The following is a 13,865-nucleotide window of genomic DNA, read 5'->3' on the forward strand; positions in this document are numbered from 1 at the left end:
TTGACACAAGCTGCCCCACCTGGTATTGGCCCCACCAGTCACAGCCTCAACCACCAGAACCAGCACACTCAATAGGAACCCCATCCCCAGCACCACAAACATTCCCTGAAATGTGAGAATGAGAACGATGACAGTTAACCACTTTGCATGCATGACACAGTGTATAAATGCATTATCGCCAAAGGCGGACCATTTTGCCTAACTTTGCAGAGACATCTAAATGCAGGAATTTGACTGAAGTGGGTAACCCCATTTTCATGCAAAAAGATGAAACCCAAGGCTTCCTGTCCTTTTCAAAATTACCTAAACATAAAGAAATCCTAGTTCAGCATACATTCCTTTCCAAATGTCTGTAAGTATGAAGGAGAAAGGCAGAAGGAGGAAGACAGTTCCAGAATTCACCTGTTCCATATATTAAAGGCAGGATGTCATTAACTCTTGCATTAGAGAGTTGGATATTTAAAATTAGGGTGTGTGTATGGTCATATATTATATATATATTTGTTTTTCATTTATTTATCTATTTAATCAATTATTTATCAATACACAGACACTTCACCGTGGAAAAAAATGTAGGTCTACTGTATGCAAATCGACCTCAGGGGAAATGAAAATAGACAGTAAATACTTCGTTTACTACACTTCAGACAGAGTAACATAGAGGTATGAGGGTAGAAGTCTTATATTTACACCTGCAACATGGAGGGGCATACAGAACAAAGAGGTACTTGACTTGGCCAGACATGCCATGACCTAACCTCACTTCATCTTATGTCGCATGAACTTGCATCCTAAACCATAGCAAGCCTATACAAAAAATGTTAGTCTGGCGGGTACTATTATGTATTAATTCTGTTAACAGTTAATCACATTTTAAATGACCATAGCTCATGTTTACCTTCTCATATGAACCGGAAATTAACCATGATACAGTTGCAATTCTTTCGTGGGACCTTTTTGACCTTGCTAGTACCTTAGAACCCGTACAGTTACTGTGGAATCATTGGATGCTTTGTTATGGAATAAGCCACCACTCTGTTGGGCCGTCCTAACACCATACTAATGCTGGAAGGTCATAGTTTCCAAGCCTTTTACATATTGTCTTATACCATGTGTATTACAGGTTTTGCATGTTACTTTATGTGCAACATCGGAACTGCTTGTGGGCTATTCTTGAAAGCTACGTGCATATTAAGTTTTTCAGTATGAGAACTACATCAAGAAAATTTTCATTGAACGGAAGAACAAGGGTTCTTTGGCTGGTTTGGCGTTGTGCCCTTCTAGGACATAGAGGTAATCGGGGATAAAGGTGTTCTGAAGACTAACTTATACATAAAATCTACGTACGAGTATATGTCTATGTGCATTATTACTCGAATCATCACATTTATGTATAAAGATATGTCGTTATATATATGCATTTTAAAGCATATAGGATTTCAGACCAGCATTTCTAGAAGAACTACAAAAGATTCAGAGCATTGGGAATAAACTTAAATATCAATTCAGCATACTAACCCAGTGTCATAATACAGCTAGAAAACGCTTTTGTGGAGGCAAAACTAATATACAGAACGCCAAGGCAGCCGGAAAATATTATCAGAGTTTTCTTGAACGTGAGAGGGTCAGTCAGAACAAGACTGTAAAGAAATTCTTGAGATGACTGTGGTATATACCCACTGGCCAGTCAGAGGTACTCATTGACTGGTGAATTAATTTACTCATGTACCTATAGATAAGTGAGTGAATTACCTTTTGATTTTAAAGTGAAAATAAGACTTAACCATCGACTGGCAGGTGAAAGGATTACCTGTACGCCGGTGGGTGAGAAGGGGCTTACCCACAGACTGGTGAGTGAGAGAACGATTTTAACAGTGATAATCTTGGGAAGATTGTTACAGGCGGTGGCGTTCCCTTGTGAAAACTTCATCCATCTGTCGTAGAGGCCCGACTGAACCAGTGCTGACGCTCTGTAAACACACACACACACACACATGTTATGAGTCCATATTATAATTACAAATCATAATAGATAGATAGATAAATAGATAGATAGACAGCTCCATGCAAGCCTGGGAAAGGGAAATGATCTTGCAAGTTAACTAAGGAAATGTTGATGATACATAGGAAGTAGCAAAGTCAGGGGATGATTTAGGTAGTGTGTCAGCGAGATAGCATGCGAACAAAGCCTAGTGACACACACACATACTCACACACAGGTTTCTGGAACTTTCCAACCACAGTGTAACACACGTGACACGACCCCTGTTTCACCAGAATTTAGGAAGCAGAGCTCAGAAGGAGACAGGCCATAGAACCGACAGGTAGTGGAGAGAGTGAACAAGAAAGAGGGGCCCAACAAGACTTACTTATTATATTGTCTCTGTCAGACATACCCTGCTCAACTTAGATTTTCTCTGAAGTTAATAAATTAAGATCAACTCACTGTATTCATCTTTAATTCCTACTACAAGAAATCGAGAGTGACAACTAAACAACAAACTTCTCTACAAGTTACTACAAAGTCTTTAATGACACACACACACACACACACACACACACACACACACACACACACACACACACACAATCTGCAGTAGGTTCTTGTAATACATCGTTTTTCTTTGGTTTTGGTTTTCTCGTTACCCATTATTTAAGATGGCTTACAATTTTTTCCAGTCTTGCTAACTCTGAGCGATTTTTTAATACTTTTTCGAACTGAAGAAATTAGGTATAACGTTGATTAGCGCATTCGGTACTAGGCGACTCTACAAATATTAATAAAATCGGGCGGAAGTAGACAGAATAATCCATGCATAAAGTGGTTATGAGGTATTTTACAAGCATGTTAGTCGTAAGGAACTGTCGTCTTAGACTGTTGATTTTATTTATTTATTTATTTTTTTAGTTTATTGCTCCTACTTCTTCACAATTTTATTTCCCTTGTGCAAGTTCTCTATTAATTAAAGAATTAGTGAAGGCTATACCCAAATACCTAATTTCCTTTCCCAAACTGAGAAGCAATGTCAGCAAGTGGCAACAATAAACTATATCTTTTCACTTTATTTGGCCATGTTTTAAGTCCTTACGCAATGACTAGCAACATATTCTAGTGTTAATCTCCTGTTAAACATCAGGATTCAACGTTATGAGATAGTAATTTTAGCCTAAGTTAGAGTAAATAGGGTATAGTAAAGATATATCACTATAATGTGGTTATTAAGAATGATCCGGGCTGGCGGTGGGAACAGTTTAGGGATTTGAAGAACTAAGCCAGTGCCGCGGTGCTGTACACAGATGGTCTGTTATTATACTCATCCTACTCTGACTTGGCCTAAAATTACATCTCTTCATATTCAGAACCGAGATGCTTAAATATGATGCTCGTCAAGAAAGATACTATGGAATGGACTTGGACCCAAAGCATTGTTATTTTCTGCCATAGAGCTACGCGAATTAAGCTGCTAAAGAACGAAACCTGGGACAGGTTAGTGTAAAAGAATTACTGTTTAATAAATATATCACCAAACTGAAAGGGTTAAGATTGATCTGGGATGGAGCTGGGAATAGTATAAATATTTGAAAAACTTAACCAGTTTCGTGGAGCTAAACACAATTGGTCTGTTATTATCCTCCCCCGCCAGGTAATTTGTCTCTCATGCCCTGCCCCTTCCTGAAGTCGTGGCCCCTCCCGTACCCACCCACTCTCGGGGCGGTTGGTGAGGAGGGGCAAAGCGTAAGACAAGTTACCTGGTGGTGGGTATAGCTGCATTAGAATACTAGGGTTTCTTTGACCATGAAGTGGCCAATACTAATTTAATACTTACATGATATTTAACCCTGGAATCAGTGGACTGTTTTTCTGAGCCAGAAAGCAAAGATGAGATGTGACGTAAATGGTGCGGGACACATAGAAGTCACACCGACCTGGAGTAGTAGTACCGGGTAATAGAAGTAGTAGTATTAATTATTATTATTATTATTATTATTATTATTATTACTATTACTACTACTACTGTGGCTGAGAAGAGACGTGCATATGAAGTGTGGCTGCAGAGGAAGGATGAGATGTCATATGAAAGGTATAAGGAAAAGAGGAATAGAGCGAGAAGGGCTGTGCGTGATGCTAAAGTGGCAGCAGATGAGAGGTGGGGTAGGCGGCTGACAGAGAATTTTCAACAGAATAAGAAAATGTTTTGGAAGGAGGTGAAAAGGGTGCGAAAGGGAGAGTCTGGGAAGGAAGAACGAGTAAAAGCAGAGGATGGAAGGATGTTAATTGAGATGGATGCAGTAAGGAAGAGATGGGCAGAGTATTTTGAAAGATTGTTAAATGTAGAGGAGGAAAGGGTGGCTGAGATTGTGGCAGATAGAAGGGTGCAAGGAATAAATGTGTTGGGAGAGTTGAATGATTCTTTGATCACGAAGGAGGAAGTGGAGAAGGCAGTAAAGGAGATGAAAACAGGGAAAGCTGCAGGTATGGATGGGTGTGCTGTGGAATGCCTGAAGGGTGGTGGAGTGACTATTGTTGACTGGTTAGTAAGATTATTGAATGTGTGCTTTGAGAAAGGTATGGTGCCAATTGACTGGGCAAGTGCTTGTGTGGTCCCGTTGTATAAAGGCAAGGGTGATAAGTATGAATGTACCAGCTTTAGGGGTATAAGTCTGTTGAGTGTTGTAGGTAAAGTGTTTGGTAGAGTGTTAATTATGAGAGTTAGAGAGGGTACAGAGGGAGTGATTAGTGATGAGCAGTGTGGCTTTAGGAGGGGAAGGGGATGCGTTGATCAGGTGTTTGCTGTGAGACAAGTGTGTGAAAAGTATTTAGCGAAAGGCAAGGATGTGTTTTGGGCATTTATGGATTTAGAGAAAGCGTATGATAGAATTGATAGGGAGGCTTTGTGGACTGTTTTAAGATTGTATGGACTTGATGGTAGGTTACTAAAAGGGGTGAAAAGTTTTTATGTAAATAGTAGAGCGTGTGTAAGAGTGGGAAATGCTGTGAGTGATTGGTTTCCCGTGAGAGTGGGGCTGCGACAGGGATGTGTGATGTCGCCTTGGTTGTTTAATATTTACATGGATGGTGTTGTAAGGGAGGTGAATGCAAGAGTTTTAGGTGGTCTGAGTCTGGTAAATGTTGATGGAGGAGAGTGGAATCTGAAGCAGCTGCTGTTTGCAGATGATACTGCACTGGTGACTGATTCAGAGGAGAGATTGAGACAGTTGGTAGAGGAGTTTGGAAGGGTGTGTGAAAGGAGGAAATTGAAAGTAAATGAGAATAAGAGTAAAGTGATGAAGTGTACGAGGTTGATAGATGGTAGGGGAATGAATATAGTTTTGAATGGTGAGTTGCTTGAGGAGGTAGATTGTTTTAAATATCTAGGGTCACATGTTGCTGTGGATGGAAGAATAGATGCAGAAGTGAAGTTTAGAATAAATGAAGTAGGAAAGGTGCTGGGAGGAATGAAAAAAGTGTTTAAATGTCGTTCGCTTAGAATGGATGTAAAGAGAAGGCTGTATGAGGGTGTTGTGGTACCGACTGCGTTATATGGGGCTGAAACATGGAATATGGGTGTAGCAGAGAGGAAAAGTTTGAATGTAATGGAGATGAGATGTCTGAGGAGCATGTGTGGAGTGACGCGTATGGATCGAGTGCGAAATGATGAAGTGCGAAGGAGAACTGGAGTTGTTCGGGAGATGGCTGGTAGAGTTGAGCAGAGGGTGTTGCAATGGTTTGGGCATATGGAGAGAATGGATAATGAGCGATTGGTGAAAAAGATAACTAGATCTGATGTGAGAGGTGTAAGACTGAGAGGAAGACCACGAATAGGATGGATGGACAGTGTGAAGAGAGCGCTGGATGCGAGAGGGATGTCTGTTGAGCAAGGAAGAGTGGCTGTGCGTGACAGAAATAAATGGAGAGAAATTGTGAATGAATAAGTGATGACGCAGCCCTGAGGGGATATTCTCCCGCATTTGGTCTGATCAGCTAGTCAGGTCAGGTGCGGGTAAGGGGATGGGTCTGTTATGATGTGGCAGGGGTAAACCAGTTCTGCTGTCGGGCCCTGCTGTGGATGTCACTGCTTGCATTGCGCAGTTGACCCTTGTGCGGTGTGATGCGGTGAGGATCTGTCCGTTCTCCCCTTTGGGGCTAAGATGCGAATGAATGTGTTTGAATGGATGAGTAAATGGAGAGTGAGTCGTCCTGTCTCGGCTACCTCCCTTTCCTTGGGGGAAGCAGCCTAGGTATATAGATAGATAGACTACTACTACTACTACTACTACTACTACTACTACCACCACCACTATTATTTACCTCCGCCAGGAGGTGTATGTTTTACCCCGCGTTGGTTTGTATGTCTGTTTGTCTATCTGTCTGTCTGTCTGTCTGTTTGAGTTTTGCAGGATTACGAAATTAAGCTATGAGAGGATTTTGCTGACATTTTCTGGAGGGATAGGTATGGCCTAGTGAACAATCGATTAGATTTGGGTTGTGATCCAGATTTTTTTGTTTGTTTGTTCGCACCATATGTCCAAAGATCTCAATGAATTTCAATGAAATTTTGTGGGAGGTTGTGCCATGGCCCAAGAAACAACAGATTAAATTTGGGGGCGGATCCGGATCCTGCCGCACAGTATAAGTTCTCAATTAATTTCAATGAAATTTTGTGGAAGGGTGGGCCACGGGCCAAGAATGAATTCTTTAAATTAGGAGACGGGATTCTACCACACAGAATCTCCAAATGTTCTTAATGAATTTTAATGAAATTTTGTGGAAGGAGGGCAATGGGCCAAGAAATATTTGATTAAATTTGGTGGCGGATCCAAAACTGGATCCGGCATTGACGGAGGTATGCGCTCTGTGTGTGCCCCAGTTGTTGTTATTATTATTATTATTATTATTATTATTATTATATTTTGTTACCGACCTTATTACTGAAACAGGCCGTGCTAAGATGTAGGCAAGGACCAAGTTTCTGACGACCATTTACAGAACATCTGTACTTGTTAGCCTGGATCAGCCTCCTTGTTACATCAAAGAGAATATTAATCCATAACACTGAAAGGTAAAGCATGTTCTGTCATCATCACATGAAACAGAAATTATCGTCAACAACTGAACGCTTGTCGAAATGATTCCCTTCTCAGACTCAACAATACGGGCCAAAAAATCGTGTTCTCATATCAAGGGTCGCGCTGTTGTAGTCAAGCATTCATTTTCTGATATACGGTTATAAAACCCAAAAGGACATTGGGTGCTGCAGAGTGATTCCATGTGGTGACACCGATATAACGGGACGGCGGAGTCTTCCGATTATACAATCCCTCAACTCCCTCCCTATCCCCCGATGGAAGGATGGTGGACTGCAAGAGCCTGGCAGTTTCAGCCAGAAGCCTACTTGGTTAACGTTCAGATGAACTTGGGGTTGCAACTACTACCACTGCCACAACACCACCACCACCACCACCACCACCAACAACAACAACAACAACAACAACAACAGCAGCAGCAGCAACAACAATAACAACGACAACAACAGCAGCAGCAGCAACTACACCAAGAGGAAGAAGAAGAAGAAGAAGAAGAAGAACAACAACAACAACAACTACGACTACTACTACTACTACTACTACTACTACTACTACTGCTACTACTACTACTACTACTACTACTACTACTACTACTACTGCTACTACTACTACTACTACTACTACTTTTTTTTTAATCACTAAAAAATCACCTCCATCCATTGGTGAATTATACTGTGAAGATCAAAACCAACCTTCCTAATACAGTTCACCATTTGGAGTTGTAATGTGAAGGTTAACACTAACCCTCATATTACAATCCGTTGGCCCAAGCACGCCAACGGCTGTGGTTACCAACCATCTACTATTACTATTATTATTTTATTTTTTATTTATTGATATTACAGTGTATATAAAGACATTAAACTAATGGAGTCGCTGGTCTATGCGACTGTCGACCACTGTAGCTTCGTAATCCATACCCGCCAGAGAGACAGGCCTGAGGGCTGATGATCTTGTGCCCCTGAGACATAGCAGAGCAGACCTCACGAGGGAGAATGAGAGTCGACATCTCATCCAGGCCATAACAGAACTCTGCGGTTGACGTTTCTTCTCAGAAAGAACCTCTGCCAGTCTCGAATAGAATCTCACTGCCTCTGGACCCATCCCACTTGATGTCGTGAACACAAGGGGGGTGAATCGACCGTGGTCCGCATGTTGGATCCTTTCTTGATAATTTCTTTTTTTTTTGTTCATTCCTCTTGTGTGCAGCTTCGAGAAACAGTTCACGATGACATGCTGCCATGGGATCAAATATCCTGATGTCGAAGAACGCCCTCTGTCCACGTGCTCAGAAACCTCGAGCACTGACATCCACTCTTGCATCATTTGATGTGTTTGCTGTTCTGTGGGTGAAGTGCTCGCCGTCAAGGGGTAGCAGAGCTGGCTCAGTTGTGACATCATGGCATATTTTTCTGCAGCATTTTGGCAGTGAGGCTGCGTACTTCATCGTGTCGGATGCAAACAAAGCCTCCCTTCTTGCATACCATTGCATGGTTTGCATCAAAGGCAGTGCCACAGGCACACTGTTGAGGTAGGTTCTCTATTAGGCACCCATATCTCAAGGCTATGGCGTCAATAAATTCTTGTTTGTTGAAGTGGAAGCCTTTTGCCTTGAGAGGCAGGGTTGTGAGCCAGTTCGATGCCCCAACCTCCTGTGCAATTTCATCTCTTCTGCACTGGTCTGGTGTTAGATGTTCGATTATGTGCTGCAGCTGGTCTTTTGTCTTGCTTCACACTCCTTGCTTATCTGTGTCTTTATGTCTTTCTGCCTTTGGTGATCGGTTTCACTCGTCTCAACCTGGGCGCAGATCTTCTGTGACAAGGATTCGGTGAGCCTGAGTGAATTTCTGTGTTCATAGCTTGCCACGGCTACTGGATTTATAATGCCAAAACCTCCCATCCTAGGTGGTAGTGCTAGAAGGCCCCTCTCTTCTGGTGTGGGGATGTGGCCATTGATTAGAGATGGGAGGAATGAATCCCTGATTGCATCCTCCAGTGGTTGTAGCAGCAACTCGATGTCTGGTATGGTCCTCATCACGAAGGTCCACTTGTGCTTTACGCCATAGGTAAATGCACTGTATGCTGCATGGGGTTCTGTTTTTAATGTGGCTGGATAGTGTATGAATTTCTTCTACCCATGTCTTTACCTTATCACTCACATATTTGTCTTTGAATTCCTTAGTTCCAATCACAGCCCCTAGATGCCTCTGACCTTCCTTGGTCACTATCACGTTTGTGCCTCTAAATGCTTCTTGTGCATCTTGATAGTAAGCTGGTTTCATGATCAAGAAGGACTTACTTGCATTAGGGTAGTAACCTATTTCAGGGCCATGAGATGTTACAAGGTCCCACCATTTCCTCACATCCTCAACCTTGCCAATGCCTGTGATATCATCTGCATAGGCTACCTGTTTTACATTGGTGGCCTCGTATTTGATATGTTGTTGCAGCACTGTCATCGCCAGGGCGTACATAGCCATGGCAACGGGGTCCCCCTGGGTAGTTCCTTCTGTGGACTGGATTACACCGACTACTACTATACTACTACTACTACAACTACTACTACTACAACTACTACTATTACAACTACTGCTACAACTACTAGTACTACTACTTCTACTACTACTACTACTACTACAATACATCAACAACAATAACAGAAACTACTACTATTACTACAACTACTACTACTACTACTACTACTACTACTACTACTGTTGCTGCTGCTGCTGCTGCTGCTATGTTTATTTTTTCCAACTCGCTCCTAAATGTGTTATGCAACTAGGTAAGCAGGCTAACTACAGCTAATTCTCACAACTCTCCCATATACGAACATCGAAAATTGGGAACATGACATTCCTCTCGTCATTTCATTTTAAGTATACAGCCGTACTTCCTATCGACTGCACGAGCTTCGTTCGTGCATTTCAGTGTTAAGTGTCGTGTTGCAAGTGCCTTCGCAGATTTCGTAATATTCCCTTCTGAACGATTTATTCTACATTACAGTTACACTTCAGTATCCTGATGCATATTTTAAACGCAAACTATATTGATATCAATACGTGTGGTAACACACAAAAGAATGTTAACATGTAATCTACCAAAAAATCGCCAACAAAAAGGAGCTACGAAGCTTATGATGCGTCTTTGAATCCAGTCCAAAGTCTTTATTTTCTCATGAAATATAAGATGTAGTCGGTCTATATCCAGGTTACCAACTGTACCACTGGCTATACAACAACAAGGGGGAAATGTGTTTTGTCCAAAAGTCTGACCGGCCAGAAAATCGAAGATGAGAAGAGAGGGCATTTTGTCATACAGCATTTTGGATTTGTACAGTCAGGAACAAAACGTTGCTTACTGACCCACAGCGTCTAATTCACATTTAGGGCATGTCACATTCTTCCCTAATGCCTTATACTAAGAAGAATCATCTTTCGGCTGAACAATATAACAAGCCTCTCTCAGCTTAGCAATATTAGCCAGCAGAGGAAAGTGAGAAATAGGAGCGATGAAATATTAGGCCAACTTTTGTTGGAAACTGCATATCTTCCTTCTCCTCCTCATCATCATCGTCATCATCATGCTAATCTATGCCAAGACGCGTAAGCTAAAAAAAGAAATCAAATCTCTTCTTACCTAGGTCATTTCAGTCTGGATCACGTCACCTCTGTTTTTGGTACATTGACAGACAAAAGTTGGCCTACTTGTTTATCGGATGTGCTTCCCACTTATGACATATCGGTAACATTCCCTTTCTAACGCATCATATAAAAAGAATGAACCCTGAGCAAAAGAAATACGCTGTCTCCTTCAGTCAAGGAGTATTTACGAACACAGGAATGTGGGAGAAGTGGTGAAATATTTTATAAACTTTTATCATCGACTGTACATCTGTCACCTCCAAAGAGGACATCTGGGGTTCATTCAGGCAACTGTTGGTCCAGTTAGACCGAATCACGTGTAGTGACGGCAGTTCAGGCCCATTCATAGTACTTCAGGAATTGTTTTATCCTTGTGAGTCCTACAGGCTACTCCAAGTGTAAAGATGGTACAGCCATGAGTAAATGTTTGTTCAAACTTTCCTACCGGCTGTGCCGATGGACAGTGTTATATAAAGTATTTTGTGATAGGATCATGAATTACACAGCAAAAGAGTATGAGAAGGAAGAATGCTCCCTAATGTTAAGGGAAAAATTAAAAACATGGGAGGGAGAATACAATACTAGCAATGGATTGCCGGTGTTTACTTGCTCATGGCTGTACCTCGGCTTCTTTTCGGTTTATTTAGGTCTCTCCAGACCCATCACAATTATTCAGGTGCAATCAAATCAGTGCAGAAACAGTCGCGTAAAGTTTCATTCAGATCCAGAAGGTCACTAAGCAGGCTGTTTATGATAATATAAACTCCATTTTCAGTGTGCTAAGGAAGATGTGAGGATTCAAAACAAAATTTAATTACCACATTTAGTCACTTTATTAGGTTACCAGAAGATGAACTGGCTTGGCTATGGATCCTCAAAAAAAAAAAAAAAAAAAAAAAAAAGGATAAAAGTTAAAGGATTAAGACCTGTATTGAATTCCTAATAATAGCTTAAGAGTAAGATTCCACCTCCAGTAACCTTTTCTTAATATGGACTCAAATGACAGAAATAATCGCCGGTAAAAGACTGAAAGCAATCTGGGATACTTCGACGCTACAGATACTCTTAAATATTTAAATCAGGCTAATGTCTGGACGACTTTAGCAGCGGGGTAAAGAATGCAGTTGCTCTCTCTCTCTCTCTCTCTCTCTCTCTCTCTCTCTCTCACCAACCTGTGCGAGAGAAGTCGTTGGGCAGCATAGTATTGAAGACGATATCAGTGTCCATCAGTACATGGGATCCAGACCTCACTATTGTTCTCATGCTGTGTGTGATGTCTCTGAACGTGTTGTAGGTGACTCGCTCCGTGTCCAGCAGGTCGCCCACCTCACGAAACACCCCCGATGTTGCTGTCTGTAAGGGGAATCAGGTAGGACACACCGTATTTAGCTGTCGGTAAGGTGATTCAGGGGAGAATATACCTGATTTGGCTGTCTGTAAGGTAATTTACAGTAGGACATACCGGATTTGTCTGTCTGTAAGGTGATTCAGAACAGGACAAGCTGAATTCGGCTGTCTGTGAGGTTATTCACGGTATCACGATTCATACCAACTTTTAAACCTTCACTTCGACAATGTATTTTTGTATTTTACTTATTTAGTTGAGTAGCGACTGGATAGATATGATGTGGAGCAGATAGTGGAAGACATGTGTAAAATATTCACAGAAGAAATATGTGCAACATGTGAGGCAGTGCGAAGGGGAGTGCCACGTGCAGCTGTGGCAGAAAAGATGAAAGCATATTATGAATGGTTTGAAAGTAGAGGAATGGATGATGTGAAGAGACGGAAAAGAAAACTATATGCAGAGAAGAGGAGAGAAGTGAAAAGACTAATATGAGCGTGTAAGAAAAGAGTTGTTGAATTTGGGGAAAAAAAAAAATCTGAGTATAAAGTGAAGGAAACCTAAGAACCTGTTTTGGAAAGAGGTCAAGAAGTTAGGGACGCAGTAGAGGAGTGAAAGTAAGAATACAGAAAGCTGTTGGAGATGTGGGAAAATTTAGCAGACGATGAGAACACTTTAAAGAACTGTCGAATACAAAAAATGAAAGTAGCTCAAGTATAAGTGTTGTGGAGTGGCTAGGAGAAGACGAGAGGTGAGTTGGGAGGAAGAGATCAGCAGAACGGAAGTATTAAAAACAAAGAAGAAAGTTAAAATGGGGACAGACCCAGGAACTGAGGAATTGTGTAATGAAATGTTGAAATACGGAGTGGAGTTAATGATGGAATGGGTATGAAAAATCTTCAGAGTGGCCTGGAAGGAAGACTGGGTCCCGAATGATTCTCACAGTTTCTCACAGTCGACTTTACGGAAGAAGCCTGCTTAGGCCTCTGCATCCAGCTCTAAAGTATCAACTAAATATGAGGTGGCAGTCAGTATAATTTTGTCTGTTTTGTATTTTAGCTTTATAGTCATACATTAGAGTCATCTAAGCTTTATCTAAATTAATTTCAAAATTCAAAACTGATTTTGATTCCACTACATACCAGGGAAATACATTCCAGTTATTAATAACTCTATTGTAAAATGAGTTTTTACTCTCATCGAATGTGATTCTTCTCTTGTAAACTTTCTTGTGATGTCCTTTTGTGGTGTGACCTCGCAGTTTAAAAATATCCTGGCATTCTTCTGGGTCATAAACTCACACAAATTTTATTATATCTCAATCATATCACCTCTTGCTCTCTTATATGTGTGTGGGTAATCCTAGCTTCTTCAGTCTCTCTCAATAGCTCAGAGTTTTCAAGGAAGGAATTAATATAATTGCTCTTCTCACTATATTTTCAACTGCCTCTATATCCTTTATTCAATATGGACACCATATCTGTTGGCATATTTATATGCGGTCTTACTAGAGTCACATACAGTGGTTTAAACATTTCCTCATCCATGCATACAAAGATTCGCCTAATTAGTCCCTCAATCCGATTTGCCTTATTTGTTTTATCTGCCAAATGGTCCGTAAATTTAAACTTATTATCCATTATAACTCCTGCATTCTTTTCTGAGTTCACTTCTAGCATTTTTCCAACCATACTGTCTCCCTTGTCCTCGGTCTCTTATGGTCTATTTCTCATGTGATGACATTTCCTAGAGTGAAACAAAAGTAGCCTTTTTTCCTACCATCTCTTGAT

This window comes from Coenobita brevimanus, chromosome 8, assembly GCF_032717465.1.
Source record: "Coenobita brevimanus isolate Jiangsu-jjx chromosome 8, ASM3271746v2, whole genome shotgun sequence".
Taxonomy (NCBI): domain Eukaryota; kingdom Metazoa; phylum Arthropoda; class Malacostraca; order Decapoda; family Coenobitidae; genus Coenobita; species Coenobita brevimanus.